Here is a 20290-nt window from a genome sequence, read left to right on the forward strand (position 1 = left end):
AGGACAAGTTAGGGAAAGGCCTTATCAGCCTAATTCTCATTACCAGCCAAACGTGCCAGTAAGTCCTCGATATCAACAAAATAGACTAGCACCACCACCACCAAGGTATGCATCAGGACTAGTAAAACCACAACCAGAGTAGAGAGGCCAAGACCAGTGTTGGTCCATCAACGACCACTGCTAGGTGAAGATCAGACAATAGTGAGATATGTGTATATAGATCTATACTTGTGCGCGTATATCGCACGTGTCAATGCAAGCAACTTGCCGATACACTGTGTGCGAGCCACAAATGGCTCCAAGTACACAACAAGCCTTAACTAGTAAGCTCAAAGATGGTGATGGTGTTTCACTCACTACTCTACGCTTGCTGTCATGGAGGATTCCTCACCGCGAAGAAGACGGAGCCACCACCGCGCTGCGCTCAACCGCTTAGCCGCCGCCATCGCAATGCTCGATCGCTCTCTCTCTCTCTCTCTCTCTCTCTCTCTCTCTCACGCATACACACACACACACACACACAAGGAGATGAAGAAGAAGAAGATGGAGATGGAGCAAGAGCACTCTTCAATTGCACAAATGAGAGAATGAGGTTTTTTAGGTTTAGTTTGACTTTTATATGATCTCGCCCGTTCACATTTGGGCGCCCACACTTAGCCAATTTTACCCAAACGTTATACGTGCTAGTTTTAGAGTGCGCCTCTCATCGGCGATCACTCTTAACCATTCCTATTGGACCGATAAGCCTGGTACCTGACTCTACCAAGTAAATAATACAATGTTCGTCGTAGGTGATAGGAATGTGCATAAATGTTAACATGCCCCCCTTCCTGATGTAGATTCCGTCCTCGGAAGCTATTGATTTGAAGCTCGTTCGTCGAGGTGGAAGAGCTTTTCAGATGAATGTCCTTAGCCTCCTTCAGTCACTGCAAAATCAAACAACATTGGCACAATAATTGCATTCTCATAAGCAATTAAAAAGCATATGCAGTTGTAGGCAAACAATTTCATTGCTAACAGAACATTAAATTGCAATATAATCAAATGCATAAACAGCTTTAAAGGTAAAATATTAAACAAGTCTGGGGTCGCTAATTTAACGGTCGAAAGGCACTAAAGATCAACTATTAATACCATGGGTAAGCTTCTCAATTTTCTATGGTCAATTAAGTTGTTTAATCACGAGAGCCAAGTATTTCATGTTCGAGGGCTGACTAGAGGCTATACCTAGAAGACCTTGTAGTTAAGCTACGATCAAAGGAATTTCTCATGAAATCATCGCCTGACTGATTACCTTTTCTTTGGACCCCCAAAGTCTTTTCACAGTGATTCAATTTTGATGTGTGTGCTTATTTTGTATGCCTTGGGTTTTTTGCTTTTCAAGGAAAAGCACTCACATTGGGAACCTCTAGGGCTCTAGTACCATAGGCTATACATGTGAGTGAAGTACCAAATCAAGCTGAGGTTTCTCTTCCACCTTAAGATTTTACATTGTGGCACTTTGATCTTTTTATTTGTTCGTTTTCAGCATTTTAATTTTGTAACTTTGGGGGGTCATATAACACTGTTACCCTCCCTAGGCTCATCACACTAGTAAACTCCCTTTATAATACTTAAGCTAAAGGTCAATAGGGACTAAGCCCACTAGAAAGCCCTAGTACATTTCACACAATGCTACCTAAATCGGATTAAGAACCTAAGTAACCATTGATTATTAGGAAGGCATTCCCCATGGTATTAAGAGAAGATCTCTAACACCTAACTTGGTCAAACTAGCTTAGTCGGATTGCTTGATTTTTAAACCTAGACAAGTGATTATGACAAAAAATACATTGAATTTAATGTTTGATACTAAACAAATGTGTTGAATATTATGCTACCAGTCACAATTAAAGCAGACAAACATGGATGCAAAAAGATAAGGGGCAATGCTAATGGACAAGAAACACCTGTTTGTGTTGATGGTCGTGCTTGATTTGAAGTGTGTATGAGAGAAAGATCCCATGAAGGTCCAAATCCTAACAACAGCAACACGTTCTTGTACACACTAGGAAACACAAAGAATACCTCTAGGAGGCACATCAGTGGGAAGAAAGAACTTTGCTAATCCCTAAACTCTAAAACAGAAACACTCCTATCGTATTAATCCTACCTACCCTCCATCACTCGAGTGATAAGGATCAAAGGTGTTTTATGACATAGGTTTCTGTTTCAATGTACCGGATGTGAAAGTGTAGGTCTGGTCAATTCTGACTTCTATTGTGCATACTCGTTTGCTAGTTGCTCTTGCTCTTTAATATTTTTCTTTTTTGTGAGTATAAGGCTTTATATATACATTCCGTAAGATTGGGAGATTGAGATGTTGGGGAGGAAGGTTGAGAGGGAAGCAAGTGAATGATGGATGTCAACAAACACTCCCCCCTTCCTTGGGTAGATCATACCGTTTGAAATGTGCTCGTCACCCTTTGAAACCAGTTGTTCCAAGTTGTTATAGGTGAAGGCTTTAACCAATAGTTTTCGATCGCCCTATGTATTTCATCTAGTTGCAAGGTGAAGGGGATCGGAGAGCACCATAGACGGAGAGTGAGAGAGAGAAGGAGACACACGACACATAGATATGGGTGGGGAGACTCAATGAGTGAGCAACCCCCTATACACTTATGCTATGTATAAGGTATACAAGTCAATGGGCGCCCAGACTCTGGGCGGCCGCGCAAGGCACAGGTGCCTATACCCCAACAACCTCCCACTTAATGGCGACTGTGCCTTTAAGCAAGAGAACCTAGTCTAAAGACTACAAAAGGCGAGAGAAAATCGCTCTCAACCGATGCCCACTCGCTAGCTGTGATCGTGTACATCCGGCTGTCCTGCTCTCGTGTAAGTCCATACACCACCAGACGTACTGCACACGTACTGCAAGTATGTACGCAATACCTGCATATCTCCCTCGTGTACTATGCCATCATCAGTCAAAAAATGACTGACAACCCCAACTGCAAATGCTCCTACTACAGCTGCGATATCCGGTCTCAAGATCAGCATCTCATACATGAGACCACCGAATGCCGATGCAATGCTAGCAGGCCCTGCTAGCTCTACGGAGCATGCATCAACATATATATCCCTGGCAATAGGCATCTCTGACTGACAAGGCGTGTCAGCCACATGCATCTCCTGACTGTCCGCAAAAGACGCATCAACCTATCGTGCAACCTCAGAGCAAACTAGCTGCTCTAGGTGTCTGCTAGAAGACATATCCTGCACAACTATATCCCCAGGAATGATTGCATAATCGCTGACATCTCAGCCTCCTCTGCAATCATCCACTGCAAACATGACCACTCAATCTTCTGTGACTCACTAGAGCTCTCATGCTCTAACTCCTTATGCATAGACTCTTGCACAACTTCCTCCAGTCGTGACTCACTAGAACAAGACTGCTCTACCTATCTATCCTGCATAGGAGTATCTCGCACAACTGACTCATTGCTTTGCTCAGTCACTAGCAAAGCATGCATGTCTGACTCTGTCACCTCTCTGTGTGACTGCTCAAGTCGTGCCCCAACTGTGTGCACAACCAACTCACTACTCTGCACTCCATGCAAAGCACCCTGCAACACATGAGCAAAAGAGATTTTCCGGGTCTCTCGCTCTCTGCATGGTTGTAACAAGATTGAGACTCGACCATCTCGCACCAGTACTACGTGCAATGGGTACCATGTGCCAACTCTAGCACCTCTCGCAATCACCGATGAACCCAAATGCAACGCAAAAGATCGCTCAAGCAGTGATACCCGACATCCACTATCCCGTAATTGTCTGACTGAGATCAAATCCCGTCTCAAATCTGGCACATAACGCACATGACGCAGGGTAAATCTCATACCACTGGGCAAGGACAAACATACGTCTCCTGCACCCTCATTGTCATACACAACACCATCAGCCATGTGCACACAACCAAGTCTCCCACTAGAAAACGTGCTAAACCACTCACGATGTGACGTGACATGGAAAGTAGCATCTGAATCTAGTAACCAATGTGAAGACAATGTGCAATCCGATATGCAATCCGTAGACATAAGATCGTCTGAAGACAAGCTAGATGTAAATGTGACATCGCCGTCACAAGCATATTCAGTAACCACCGTACTAATCTCACTAGCATCTATCATGCCCAAATCTGCATCACGCATATGTCGCCTCTGTTTTCTCAAACGCCTGAAACATCGACTCCTAATGTGCCCTCTATGTCCACAATGCCAACATGTCAAGTCTCTATGCCGTCAAGACTTGCGTGTGGAACCAATCTCTCCCATGGACATAGAAGTGGGACTAGACTCCCCTGTAGACATGGATGTCGTGTACATAGCATGTAAACTCTGCCATAAAGCATGAGTTGTATTCTCCCTCGAGACCTGCCAGTAAACAGCCTCAACCAGATGCAAATGAATCGTAGACATTGCTAACTCATCAAGATCCTGCCAATCATCATCACGCATAGACTTGGGCTTCGCCGATAAACCACGCAAGGGTTTATCCTGCCCCAAATATGCCAATGCAACAAGCATATGCTCCTTCCAAGCAACAAAATCTGCACCATCAAACTGTGTCAGACCATAACGTTGGAAGTCAAATGAGAAAGCAGCCATAATGCTCACAAAAGAGCAACCAACAATGAGTAGCAAATGTCAACCAAATCAGCCCTAAACTGGCTTGAATCGCATCAACAAAAGTCTGCAAATATGGCTCAAAACCTGATGCAAAATTGCACCAATAACCGTGCAAAACCTTGCACAAAATGACAAGTCAATATGACTCAAATCCGGCTATCTAGCTTGTAGCCACACAAGCATACATCACAATATTCACTCCTGTGAGTGTGCCAAGATAGTTGTACGCCTGTCAAACCGTGAGCTAATCACCAAGCCCACACTGTGCGGTATCGATGCATACACACGCACAAATCTCCCAACTGCAGAGAACATTGCACGCAAATGCTGAGTGCAACCCACAATCTCTACCTAGATCGCATAAATAATGCGCATAAAACTCCTGGAAAAATTTCGCCAGAGTTTCGACGCACAATGGCTATCAACACAAAATAACCATTGTCCTACAAGCTCAATACAATGAGCAATCAATGCGCATCAAACTATACTCAATATACATGCGTAAGCTCTGCAAACCTGTGTCCAGCAAATGCTCACAAAGGGTACCACAGGTGACCATACATGTCATCCACAACCAACCTCTACACTTGCTCACAAGATCTACTGCTCACCACATAAGCATACATAGAGCATTACCCGCTCAAAGACCATGTATGCAAGCCACAACACTGCAGAAGAACCACTCAACTGCAACTGGCAACACCTGTGGGAGTACAAGACTCAACCTGTACCTGGGAGTCAAACCCGATCTTGTAACACCTCATATGTGTCTGCTACCTGCAGTGTGCACAGGTAGGCTATCTGCAGCAAACAAAACAACAGAGCCCAGAACTGTCCTGAAAAACAATCTCTGTGTTTTTAATTTCAGACCTACCTGCACTCCAAATCAGAAAAAAATTCCTTCTACAAAGTCATAGAGCTTGAAGCCAGATCTATTTTGAACCAAAAAGTTTTGGAATCGGATCTTTGTAGCTCAAGTTATGAGCAAAACAGTAGATTGTTGTGAAACTGCCAAAAACTGAACGACTTTCTTATGTGCTTCTTTGAGCTCATAGAAAATCTCAAACTCACTTCCCACCTCGATGCGTGAGCTGAATGTATCAATCTCACAATGCTTCCATGTCTATGGAATCTCCAAGCTCCAATCTATCGCCGATGTAGCTGTTGCAAAGCTTGCCGAGAAGAGGGAAGATGTTGTACACAGTGGGCTGATCTGTAGAGGAACTGTGGACAGATCTGTGAGCACTAGGAAGCTCCTGAGAGCTCTCCTGCAAGCCTCTGTATGGATGTCTACAAGCCATGAAAGGACATCCTAAGATCATCTCCGATGCCATAGAGTGTTTGCAAAAATCCATAACAATAAAGGTAATCCTTATTTTATGTCCAAAGACCTTGATTTTGATATCTTCTAGCATCCCAATAGGTTTAACAATAGACCCATTGTCCATCTTCAATACTATGGTGGTGGTCGCAAAGTGAGGTCTTCCCATAGTTTCCCATCAATTTTTAGTCACAATGCTAACCCCAGCACCACCATCAAGGATTCCCTTCACAGTTAATCCCTTAGTAGTGATTGGTATGGTCGCATTGGATTCATCACCCTCAAAGTATTGTCCCAACTTGTTAACAGGTATTTCTATGACAAGGTTCTCATCTAGGTTGGGTTGTGGATCTAAGTGTTCCTCCTCTATTGGCATCTCCCCAGCTCCATCCATCTGTGCAAATTGTGGTAGCCCAAACTTCAGTTCTCCATTGAGGAAGGGCTGAGACTAGCTCAGGGTCTTTAAATAGTTTGGACATGATGGTGGTTCTAACTTCTGAAGACATGAAATCCATCAATTTGGCAATGTTTAACGGCACCTTTTGGGCTTCAATCCCTTGATGTGGAGAAGATGGGATCTCCATTTCTTTTATAGGATCAGTAGTCCCTCTGTAAACATTCTTTCCATCAAGAAGTGAGTATGCCCACTTTCCCATGATTTAAAGTCACTTTCTTCTTGGATGACACTAGGTATGGCTAAGGGTCTATGGACTTGGTGAGGTTTTTGTTGCGTAGGGAACACGGTATCTGTAATCTGGATCTACCTAGGTGCTGGTTCTAGATCCCTTCGGGTATCTTCTACCAAAATCCTTAATTGCTTGACTCGCTCAATCTCCTCTATAGGGTTTGGATAAGTTCCTGTCTTCTTCTTAGATCCTAGCCATTGTGGCTCATGAAGATCTTCCTTGTTGGTTTCTATCTTAGTGGTCGTTTTGGTCTCCATGCTTGAATCAGAATCCTCTTCAGCGTCGTTCATATATACGGGGTCTTCACCAGTCCCTATGTTGGTCTTTGAACTGGGGTCTGACTTCGCTACTTTTTGCGATCTCTTCCTTCGTGTTTTCTTCTTTTTTTGAGATTGGGCAATTGATTGTGTGTCTCTTTCCTCAAGAATATAATTTTGTTTTTTGAGCATCGATCGTGTGAGTACGTTTATTGGTACCACAGGTGTACTTTGTGATGACTCCTCGGTAACTTCAATCAAGTTTAATGGCATGATCTTCGGTGCATTTGGATTATTTGGACATTGGGCAATCAAATGATCTATGCCACATCGATTACACATGAGTATCGGCATTGTAGACGTTCTCGCTTGATTGGTTTGCATTAGTGTGGCGTTCTTTTGTAGCCTAATAGGACACTCGGCTACACGATGTGGACCTCCACACTCATAGCATTGAAGAGGTAGTCTCTTGACTGAGGCCTACGCCTAAGCGTGAGCTTGAGGCTTGGGTCTGGGCTTGCATCTAGGAGATATTCCCAGTCCCGGTCCTACCTTTTTTTTTATTATTATTATATATATATTTTTTGGGATAAGTTCGCCGCGGCCTGTGCACGAGCACACACACACTCTACCTACCTACTTACAACTAATACACCTACTGTTACACACTAACACACTTCATTAGCTCTCACAGATCTACTTCCTACTTACTGTACTTTATATTACACAGAACTAACAACCTTAATACTAACACCTTACACAGAGAAAACACAGTAACCTTTCAAAACTTCATTGACAAAGAAATAGATAGTAGCAACACAAAATCCTTCTTCTCAATACACACACCTTCCTTCCCTACCCTTCCTACAATTGAAATTGCACCACAAAAGAAGAACAGAGTGCCATTCAAGCTTAGTGTATGGCATTCCCCGACAACGGCGCCAAAAATGTACGCGTATATCGCACATGTCAATGCAAGGAACTTGCCAATACACTGTGTGCGAGCGACAAATGGCTCCAAGCACACAACAAGCCTAAACTAGTAAGCTCAACGATGGCAATGGTGTGTCACTCACCGCTCTACGCTTACTGTCGTGGAGGATTCCTTGCTGCGAAGAAGAAGGAGCCGCCGTCGTGCCGCGCTCAACCGCTTAGCCACCCCGTGCCGCCATCGCAATGCTCGACCTCTCTCTCTCTCTCTCTCTCTCTCTCTCTCTCTCTCTCTCTCTCTCTCTCTCTCTCACACACACACACACACACACACACACACACACACACACACACGCGCGCGCGCGCGCATACACACACACACACAAGGAGATGAAGAAGAAGAAGATGGAGATGGAGCAAGAGCACTATTCAATTGCACAAATGAGAGAATGAAGTTTTTTAGGTTTAGATTGACTTTTATATGAGCTCGCCCGTTCACATTTGGGCGCCCACACTTAGCCAATCTTATCCAAACGTTATACATTCTAGTTTTAGAGTGCGCTTCTCATCGGCGATCACTCTTGACCATTCCTATTGGACCGACAAGCCCGGTACCTGACTCTACCAAGTAAATAATACAATGTCCGTCATAGGTGAAGGAATTTGCGTGAGGGTTAACAATACTAGAAAGAGAAATCTCTATTGCCAGTATGTAAGAAGATCCTACCATACATGTCATCCTTAATTATCAAGGATCATGGATCATGGATTCATGTGAACAGGAGAATGTTGTTTCATCATCTAGCAATCCCCAGTCAATAACGGGTAGTGTAGCTCATAGTGAAGGGTTTACTCTAAGTAAAGGAACACTGATGTTCATAGCTAATCAGGGTTAGGTTAAACCAAACACATATCCCCAAAGAGTAGATGCAAAACAAGTTGGACCTCATTTCAAGTGTCATGGAGACCATTAAGCTAGAGATTCCCTTGACCAACCAAATGCTATGCCCAATGCTCCTTAAGTGAAAAAGGGTCATGGTGGATATTGTGGTGAATGTGGAATTAAACATTTTTACCCCGACTGCCCTCAAAACCCAAACAAAAGGGAAAAAGCAGACGATGAACATTGTGGAAGCCTTGCCTTTTTCAAGTGGATTAGACTTGGAGACAAGAGTATTGTTGAAAGCAATAAAGAGAGCACAAGCAAAACAAAAAGAAAAAAGTGAGAAAGGTGGTACTCTAGGAATCTGTTAGTGTGAAATGTGTCAAGAATGCCATGAGGGACATAGCTAGAGCCTAGTACCATAAGAGGTTAAAGGACATTATGATTGAGCTATCACAAGCTCAAGAGAAATCTCAACAATGTGTGGAGCTTTGAATTGTCTCACAGTCTTGTAAAAGAAGGGTGTAAGCAAGATAGACCATTCAAAGATCCCAACTATATACTTGAACCTTTTTCCAAAGAAATAATGGGACCCTTGGTGTGGACTCCAATTTTAGCCACCTTAGATGTGTGTGTCAATGAGATCACCCCTACCAAGATTTGTGATGAGAATGGCATAGACTTGATTCCATTATGTATGATAAGTGTGATCCCAGAAGAAGACAATCAAGGAAGGACCGGGGATAATGAAGTGACACGATCATTAGAGACTGGGTGTAGTGTTTGAGTATCCAGGAAAAGGTTTCTATTCTAGATCTTACCATGAAAAATGGCATGAAAAGTATCCTAGGCAAGAACAAAGATCCAAGTAATGAGTGTTACTATGACACCTTAGACACTCAGGAGTGCAGATGATGAAAAATCAGAGGGTCACAAAAGTGTGCCAGAAATGAAATTTAAGAGAGTCTTTGATTTTCCGAATCAAAAATCTCAACGACAATAGAGATATAAGAACAAATGAAACAAAAGGGGGAAAATTTCATACTTGATGCTGGTACAAGCTTGCGATTTCATAAAAGGACAAAAGTGATCGCAAATCCTCCCCAGGCATTTAATTCAAAACCAAAAAAATGACAAATGGCTAAACCTCCCACAGATGTATCTAAAAACGTTGAGAGTGCTAGTGAGCCTCAGACAAAAGTTGACCAAATAAATAAATATAGTGAATTGAAAAAGAGGTGTGGACGATGGAGACAGAAAGCAAAAATGAAAATAAAGAAGAGTCAGAAAAGGACGGATTGAGAGTACCATCCCATTAGAAAAAGTACACTATTCATGGTTGCAAGATCATTGTTGAGAAGCCGATCAGAGAGAAGACTAAACCAAGAAAAATTTATGATAGACCTAAGGATGCTAAAAGGATAGATCTAGCACATCTAGTGGAAGAGTTCAAGCCTGTTTAAATTATTACGGATCTATCTCTTGATGAAGAGGAGTGATTGATTAGAACGCTCAGAGAGTATAAGGATGCGTTCGCCTGATCTTATAGGGAATTAAAGGGGCTGATCCTGCCATTTATCAGTACATAATTCATATACTTACAATGAAACCTTTGCTAAGAAAAATAAGGAAGAGATTGATGAGTTGAAGGAAGCTAATTTCATTATTGAAATTGAGCACACATATTGGGTATCCCCAATTGTGATGGTACCTAAGAAGAATGACAAGTTGAGATGTGCGCAAATCTTAAAAAATTGAATGCAGTTACTCTCTACAACAATTATGCTCTTCCTATTACTGATTATGTCTTGGATCCAGTAGTAGGTAAGCGAGCATATAACTTCTTGGATGGATTTTTAGGTTATAACCAATTGGCTATTAAACCAAAAGACCAGCATAAAACAACCTTTGCTACCAAGTGGGGGATTTTTTCATATCGTGTGATGCCTTTTGAGTTGACGAATGCACCTATCACCTTCCATAGTCTAATGGCTCATGCTTTCAAAGAATACTTGCGTATGTTTTTAGAAATCTATATAGATGATTTATGCGTGCATTTAATATTGCACAAAGACCATATAGAGCATCTAAAAAAGTGTTCAAAAATGTCGCACCTATCGCATTTTCCTTGACCCAAAAAAATATGTTTTAATGGTTAGACAGGGCAAGATCCTGGGACATATTGTATCTGAAAACATAATATCCACGAATATAGATAAAATCGAGGTGATTGTGGACATGCCATGCCCAAAGATAGTGAGAGAGGTTCAATATCCACGAATATATATAAAATCGAGGTGATTGTGGACATGCCATGCCCAAAGATAGTGAGAGAGGTTCGATTTTTCATGGGACATTGTGGATACTACAAAAAGTTTATCTACATGTACGTAGTCATTTCTAACCTCTTTATGGCTTGATGATGACCTTTGATTTAAGCAGAAGATTATGAGGAATCATTTCAGAAATAGAAGAAGGCATTGGTATCAGCACCAATCCTTAAAGCACCAGATTGGAATAAGATCTTCCATGTACATGTTGATGCCTCTACTTTTTCCATTGGATGTATCTTCACACAATTGGGAGAAGTAACTATGGACTTTCCCATATTCTATGCTAGCTACCAATTGAATAATCCTGAATGAAATTACACAACTACTAAATGGGAAGGAGTGGCAATGGTTTATGTAGTCAAGAAATTCATGCATTATATCCTAGCCAACCATATTATTTTCTTTGTGAATCATCAAGCACTATTGTATCTTATTAACAAGCTATGCAACACAAATAGGATAGTAAGATGGTTCATCACCTTACTTGAATTTGGTTTATAGTTGTGGTAAAGAAGGCGAATATCCATCAAAGGGCCAATCACATTTATAGGCTTGTAAATAGAGAGAATCTTGAAGGAGTTGAAGATTATTTTCCAAATGTACATCTTTTTAACATTGAGATGATACCTTGATGGCGTGAGAGTATAATTCCAATTTTGACCATAGGGTAGTTGTCGATAGGTCAAGAGAGGATAGTTGACATGAAATTGATTGAGCAAAGCAACCCCTTTCAACTGTTTAGTGAACAATTATATCATGGAGGTTTCAACGGCATACTACAGTTGTGTATTGAAGCCTCCAATATTCCCTTATACCTAAGAGAAGCGCATGCCATAGTGGGATTTATCCATCATGGAAAAATCTGAATCTACCAAAACTTGATGAGAGTGGGAGTTTTTTCACCTAGTATGAAATTTGATGCTCACATGCATGTTAAGAATTGCAATTCGTGTGTAGCTAGACCTCATATAGAACATGCCGCATTGTTTCAAATATCACCTCATTGGGTTAAGGACATTGTGGTTCATTTGACCTAGGTTCCTTTTCTTACAAACATGTCCAAAACCAGGATAAAAGCTCTCAAAACTAAAGAGCAATCAATTGTACAAGCATTGCAAAGATAATCCACTCAGACTTTGCACACCAAGAAGTGAATACATGCCACTTTTGTAAGAAACACATTCAAGGCAAGCGGGGGGTCATTTTTTTGCTGAAAAATGGCTAAGGCTATAATGTTTATTTGAATTTTGTGTCCAACACTCTTCATGGATGCTGACACATACATGAGGTGGTGTGATGAGTGCTCGGGGGTTCACCTCTTAGATATGTAAATTACCACGTGAGTTCAAATGAATGGGTTTTTTAATTGCCAAAAATTTTCAAATTTTAACAAGATTATATTAGAAGGGGGTTTTAAATTGATTTTAGAGAAAAACTCATTATTTTTTGAAGAAAAAGGTGTCTTTTTTCCTTAATCATGCAGATAAAGGGGGGGTTTTAATACCCTTTGAATGCAAGTTATATAAATATTTTCTTAAAGGTGCACCCCCCAAGGATACGTGCCAAAGAACAAAAATTCCTCTTAAAAAAGATGAAATGCCTATGAGGCCAATGATAGGAGCACGTACGTTTGCCAAATGGGGCATATAATTTGTGGGTCCCATTGCACTACCAACTTACAGGACTCATGCGGAATATATTATAGTAGCGACGGACTACTTAACTAAATGGGTCGAGGCTAAAGCTACACAAAAATAATGATGCACGAAACATGTCACATTTCTTGTACAAAAATGTTTTCACACGGTATGGATTGCCTATTGAGATTGTTAGTGATAGGGGAACACATTTCTTCAATGAAGTCATTGAGTATTTACTTGATGTGTTCATGGTCATAAATAATAAATTAGCTCCTTAGCACCCACAAGCTAATGGTCAAGTCACAAGTACAAACAAAGTCTTTGGCATAGTTTTAACCAAGATTGTAAATGATAATAGATCAGACTGGGATAAAAAGTTTCACTCTGTTGTTTGGTCTATATAGTTGCATACAAGAATGTTCTAGGGACTACACATTATAACATGGTGTTTGGCCTTAATACTATTTTACCTATAGTTTTTTATTCCAATCTTGCAAGTAGAGAACAAACTTGATTGGACTAGACATGAATGGTTTTATCGTTTGGAGGACATAGAAAAGTTGGGTGAAATTAGGTTAAAGGCAGTTGTTGCAATATATGCTCAAAAGCGACGCATGAAAAAGTTTCATGACAAGCATGTGAAGTTTAAAGACTTTTCTCTAGGGGATTATGTACTTGTTTACACTCTTAAGGAAAAAACAAGGAAATTGAAATATCGAGGAATGGGACCATTTGTGGTTCATCTATATCACCAAGTGGGGCCATTAATCTTTCTACATTGGATGGATAGGAAATGTCCAATTGCATTAGTGGTGGTTTAGAGAAATATTACTTACCACTAACTCAAGAGATGCTTGAAAGGCTACATGTGGCAAGAAACAAAAAAGACAAACACAATCGCAAGATTCAACAAGCACATTGACACGAAGCCAGAGAGTGGGAAGCAAAGAGAAAATAGATGCTGGTGGATTTTGAGACTGTGCATATTCTTCAGCTTACAAGCATTGAGTAAAATGAGGAAAGTCTAGATCCTTACATATCTACCAAGTTGGGAGCCAACATGTTACCTATCCATGTGCTAGTCAATTTGGTGCGCATTTGGATACAATTAGTTGGAATCTATCCCAGAACATGTCAGAGTTGGTTCTGCAACCATTGAAAAAAACATTCCCACAATTCAATGGGACTATGAGTACTACCTCAGGTTATGTGGAGCTCATGATACATATCAAAGGATTACCATGTCCCCATACCTTCTTTGTACTACCTCCACACTCCCTTGATAATCAACTAATACTAGATACACCATGGCAACACAAGTCCAAGGCATATACACACTGCTCAAAAAACCAAGTGTATTTTACATTTGACTATCATGTGAAATATATCGCATTTCTTCCATGAAGATACTAGGTGTCGTTTTTAGAATGACATCAAAAAGACCAATGAATTGGCCAATAGCTTCAATGTGACAGAGACACGACAACAAGTACCACTGGCCATACATGAGATAATAGCTATAGGGTCTCATGATAGCCATGAATGTGCATCTATCATTAGCTCGCTCCCTTTAGTACAAGTTGTAGTGGAGAACCAATCAACTATTTTGAAGGAACAACCACTTCTTACCAAGGGAGTACCAAGAACATCATGCTCAACGTCATTAAAAAAGCTGGTTCATGACAAACAACCCAAGTAAATTTTAATACCAAAAAAGACACATATCCAAGTCAAGCCCGATCAACCTAGAGCACCCTCTAAATGGCAAGTTTGGATACCTAAAGGAACTCCCAAAGTTGACGAAAAGTTCATTTGGATTCCCAAAGTCCACGAATTGTAATGCTCATCTCCACAAATACCACCACAGTGTTCACCCACAACTAAAATAGAAAATTAGAATATCATGTGGCCTACAAGAATTCCAAAACCAAAGACACTCAGTTACACACAGGTGTGTTACCTAAGCACCCCATCACATTGCAAAAATTGACAAATTAGATGTGGATAACAAAAAGATTCACTAAAAACCAGAACCCACAAGATACCAAAACCCACAAGGATGATTCAAAGCCACCACAACCCTCACCAAAATCAAAATCCACTATAAATGGTGTGGCAGCCTAAAGCTCAAACACAAATCCAAGCCAAAAAAGGACACAACCTTTCAAAAAAATTCCTACGAGCTATTGGTTTACAATGCTGACTACATGGTCTATGCTCTCTAATACAAGAACAATTAAGCCTCATCGGCAAATGCCCTTAAGCAATTTTCTTAAGACCCACCTCTCGCACAACATTACTTTTTCCATGCATTTCAGATTGAGTATGCATACATACGGCCACTTACAAGGCCTTGCAAAAGGCACTACTTTGATGCCCATGCACATCACAACCTTGATGACACACTATCATTCAGGAAATCTCGAACTAGGAGGGGGCACGTATTATGAATGCAAAATGAGAAAATGGCAATGTTTTATCGACTTTTGTGCTATAATTTGCATTTGATTTTTCTTTTGTTGAAACTTTTTTATTTATGCCTTGAGAAGATGAGGTATATCAAGAGTATAGGACAAATGCAAAAAATGAACCCTTAGGTATGTGTAAATACATATATAATAGTGCTTTGCATCTTAATCTAAGTATCAATTCATGTCTGCTTATTTGTGCCTCTACATATCTGGACTTGATGTATGTGTGTTGTTGTGAAGATGTTGTGGTCTCTTGTACCTTAACTCCATTATTTCTATTTACGGTGTTTTTGTGTTTTGAATATAGTATAATCGAGGAGTTAACAAGCCTCAAGACCTTCCTCCTAATGATGTGTCATTGAACCCCTCTGCACCAGCGCTTTCAACACACCCACCTGTGTATATCTCTGTTTTTGTCAAGGATCCACATGTGTGAGTGCTTTGTTGAGAGCCCTACAAGACTGTATATGCTCTCTCTCTCTCTCTCTCTCTCTCTCTCTCTCTCTCTCTCTCTCTCTCTCTCTCTCTCTCTCGTGTGTGTGTTTTTGTTGTATGTGTAGGATCCCTATAGGACTATGTATGAGTGATCTCTCTCTCTCTCTCTCTCTCTCTCTCTCTCTCTCTCTCTCTCTCTCTCTCTCTCTCTCTCTTTTTGTGTGAGTGTTTTTGTTGTATGTGTAGGATCCCTAGCATCCCTATAGGACTATGTATGAGTGATCTCTCTCTCTCTCTCTCTCTCTCTCTCTCTCTCTCTCTCTCTCTCTCTCTCTCTCTCTCTCTCTCTCTCTCTCTCTCTCTCTCTCTCTCTCTGTGTGTGTGTGTGTGTGTGTGTGTGTGTGTGTGTGTGTGTGTGTGTGTGTGTGTGTGTGTGTGTGTGTGTGTGTGTGTGTGTGTGTGTGTGTGTGTGTGTGTGAGAGAGAGAGAGAGAGAGAGACGAGAGTGTTAGGGCGTTTGGAGACTTGAGTTTCATCATCATCAATATTAGGCTTGATTTGCCCCACCATACTCTTTATTCCTTCATAACTTCCATAAGTGGTTAGTAGCGTGCCACACTCATCTGACCCAAGCTCATGGAGGGTGTCACACATAATTGATATGTATTGAATAAAGGCAATTTGAGCTAGGACCAGCTCCTTAGCTTGACCACCAAGCCACGAGCGAAAGAGGGAGAGATGGAATTCTTCAGCTTTGTCAGGAAAGATACTCGGTAGATTGTTGAGGGCATACCAAATTGCATGGTCAAACCAAATGATGCTTGACTCGCAAGTAGCTTTAGGGTGTAAAAATCTACATGCACACTTAAGATAAGGCCTGAATACATTCCATATTGTTTCACTGTAATAATCCACATTGTTTTTACTAAAGGTCATCACACCTTTGGTTCTTGCATATAAACCAGTATTCGAACCGCATTTTTTATCATCAAGGAAATTCATATTGAACGGAGCTTTAATCAGATCACCTTTATCCAAGAGCTGAATTCCTTTGAGAACTTTAAGTTTGCATTCCTCAATAGTGGCAGGTGCCAAGTTGGCAAGGAAGACCCAAGTTTCCATAGAAATAGGTGCAAGAAACCCTTTAATTGGGAACAGCCAAAGTTTGTGCTCTACACCCAAGGATTCCACCTCAATCTATCGTGAAGGTAGAAAAGGAAAGGCCCTTGATACTTTCTTTTACTGCTTCCAAAGCAAGCGCATCTCTACAAATAGGCTGTTAGGTGGAGGGACTATAGGAGTAGAGGGAGCCGTAATAAAGATGGGACTAAGCCCGCAAAATTTTCTGAGGAGGTTGGATAGTTCAGATCCTTTGGACGAGAAGGAAGCTAAGTCCTGCATATGGACTTTGGAAATACCATCCAGATTAGAGTTAAATTCCAGCAGTAGGTTGATACCATCAGATTTATTATTAACAAGGAGAGCAAGAACCTTCATCCATTGGTCAAAAGAAATAAGCTGGACAAGAGACAAACTAGAATCCTTCAAGGCATCACAAATTAAGGCTGAAGCCTCACTATCTTTTATACACTTCAACACAAGTAACGAAGCAAAGGAAAGGGGTTCCATAGGAAGAGAGAGCCCTTGGGATAGGGAAACAATCTGCATAGATTTTCAAGAACATTAGCTAGATTACATCGTTTTGGAAGAGTTGAGTAGACCTGAAAATCTTATACAGATTTTAACTTCTTTTTGAAGTTTACAGCCCTGTGCAGATAAGGTCGAATCCTACGAGAGATATAAGGAAAGATGCTTTCAATTTCTTTAGCAAGTTGTAATTTTTCCGAAATCAGAGCTCTTTTTTCGGGGTAAGAACAGACCGTTATTCTTGCAGTGAGCTTTCCATTAACCTGGTAGACAGACGTAATAAACTAGTGAAATGATAAGTAAAAAACAGGGGGAATTTTCTAGAAAGTGAGAATATAGAGTGGAATGGTCATGCTAGCAACCTTTCACCAGTCAGGTCAATGGGGACCACAGAGACTGTGTGATAACACCCCTACCTATTAGCATATAATAAATTATATAGTAATAGGCGTTTAGAACTAGAACGAAGGTCTGAGAGAGAAAAACATAAATGTCAGTCTCGCTTATGCGTTTATTGTGTGTGTAGAAATTCTAATTATATATACCTAAATATATACGGAAACGAACACTACAGTTCATAGACCAATAATTCTAGGACAATACAATGGATTTGTACAATAATTTATTCGTAGTTGAAAATAAATTTTGTACAAGGTAGTAAAGATATCAAAGTAAAAAATGGGAAGCAGTCATCCCCGATTCTGGAGTGATGTTGCTTCAAGGTAAGTGAACATCCACCAATCATCAATAACATAGAACTGAATGCTTTTATCAAAGAAGGTAGCCCTCACCTGCACCCATAGCCACAAGAAAACAATTCGTTAGCACGTGACTGTACGCAGGTGATGTTGGGCATCCCAGTTGTTATCCATGTCACAATTAGAAAACACACAATCCTTTATCATGTATTTTGTTCTTTTTGAAAAAAAATTCCTTGGCTTTTTGCCAATCCGATAAAGGAAAGTGAAATTCCACATAGCAGCTACGTATCTGGTTTAGTTCTCGATTTAATTTAAAAAGTTTTCTTTGCCTAATCTTAGTTTTAAGGAGTTTTAAGGAGATTATCAAAACTATAAAAAAAAATCTTTAATCAGATTGGAGAGAATTTCATTCTATAGAAGTAGGCACAAGAAATCTCGAGCCAAATATCAGTTTTTTAAGGACTATCCCCTCCCTTGTAATTTGAAGTATAGAAAAAGCAATCCTTTGGAGCAGTTCCTACTTCAAAGAAGTTTTATAAAAAAGCTGAGATATCCCAAAAACATCTAAGTAAATTACCGATTTCAAAATACAAACCAGAACCTTTTTTGTTGGTTCAGTTATATTTACTGCCTTTATCAAAAAATACCTCGGTTATTATGTCAAGTCTGACATACTTTGCCAAAGCCAGCTATAAACTACTTTTCATACCATAATACCATAGATGACTCAGTCACAAAGCCAGCTCAGACATAGCGCGAGAAAAAATTGAAGTAAGACTAACCAGCCAGGATCAGCTAAATAATTGCTTTTTTTTATTGCACTCTTGCCTTGCCTTTATCGGAAGTCATGCTAACCAGGGAAGGTCTTTTAATAGGCTACAACTAGCCAAGTTAGTACAGATAGAACACTTAGAGACCATGCTCCCACTCTTCCTAGGAGTGCCCCCAACTAATGCTTTAATTCACCAAGTATGGTCCAGTCGGGAAGGTTTACAAGCATGGGATAGGCAATCCGCCAAAACCAGGTGACAGAGATCATCATAAGCTAAAAAAAGATCATCACATATTAGAGAGCATGAAATATATCATCGGTATGACATTATAGCCTACACATGTTATACACTTTAAGATGTGAACCAAACGGCCATAAATATCTGCAGGCAAAACAGCATTCTATTTTTTTCAATTGAAACCCCATTCAGATGCTTATAACACTTCATCAAATTTTTATTATCTGGCTGTTACACATCAACTTAATGTTGAAATAGTTTCGAGATTTTGGCATCTCTCAACATCAAAAAAAGTCCCTTAATTTTTTTAGGTAAACCAGCTGGGATCACATCTCCAGAAAAAAAAATCCTTTCTAATTAACAAAATATCAAATTTCAACATTTTTTTTTTTGCTAAATCTTCCAGCATAACCTGTTTTAAAGCTTCAAGATAGCTGAAACAAAACTAACCCAGTAGACCAGGAGATGAAGCATATCAGTTGGCCAAGTCATAAGATCAGGCTTCACAATATCCAAGTTCATACGGGACCGAAAGCATAGAACCATGCCAACTCTTTTCTATGAGTAGTTCATTAGGTAGGATCTGAGCCAATCTCAGTAAGACCTACAAGGAAGGTCTACTTCCCGCGAACAGTAATCCAGCCAAAGACATACACAAAGACATATCTTGGTTTAGTAAAAGTGTCCTTTACGCATAAAATTGAGTCGAAATTTTACCTTTAGTCAAAGTCTATATAATAAGCTAGAGAAATCAAAAAAAAAAATCTATATACCATCCTGCAGGTATGCACCCATACACCCAAGTACAGATCAAAGAGAGAAGGTACAAGTCAAAATCAAAATAGCCATGTTTAGGACTTCTTACAGTTGGTGACTCAATCCTTTAAGACAAAAATGCATTTAGCATCCCAAGTTACATCCAATAAGCAACAACCCCGACAAAAAACATGTCTGCAAAAACTTTCAAGTTTATAAGCATCTAATCAGAAACGCTACTTTATATTGATATGAACATCTTCAACAACCTCAGCAAATGAAATCCAACACGGCCGTATTGTAGTCATCAACCCGAGACACCACTCTTTAGTCTCTAATTACGCCCCAGTCATGATACCCAAATTTCATCAAGTAACCAGTCGAATCCACTTCTCAAGCCATAGATTAGATTGAAAAAAATAGTTAAGTTAACCAATGTTAAGAAATACTGCCAATCATCCATTTGAAGCATCATCTTCAATTTATCAAAAGGCAGTCCAAATTCACAATTTCCTTTTTTATCAATATTTAGAAAACAACAAAAATAG

This window comes from Adiantum capillus-veneris, chromosome 28, assembly GCF_014529385.1.
Source record: "Adiantum capillus-veneris isolate H3 chromosome 28, ASM1452938v2, whole genome shotgun sequence".
Classification (NCBI taxonomy): domain Eukaryota; kingdom Viridiplantae; phylum Streptophyta; class Polypodiopsida; order Polypodiales; family Pteridaceae; genus Adiantum; species Adiantum capillus-veneris.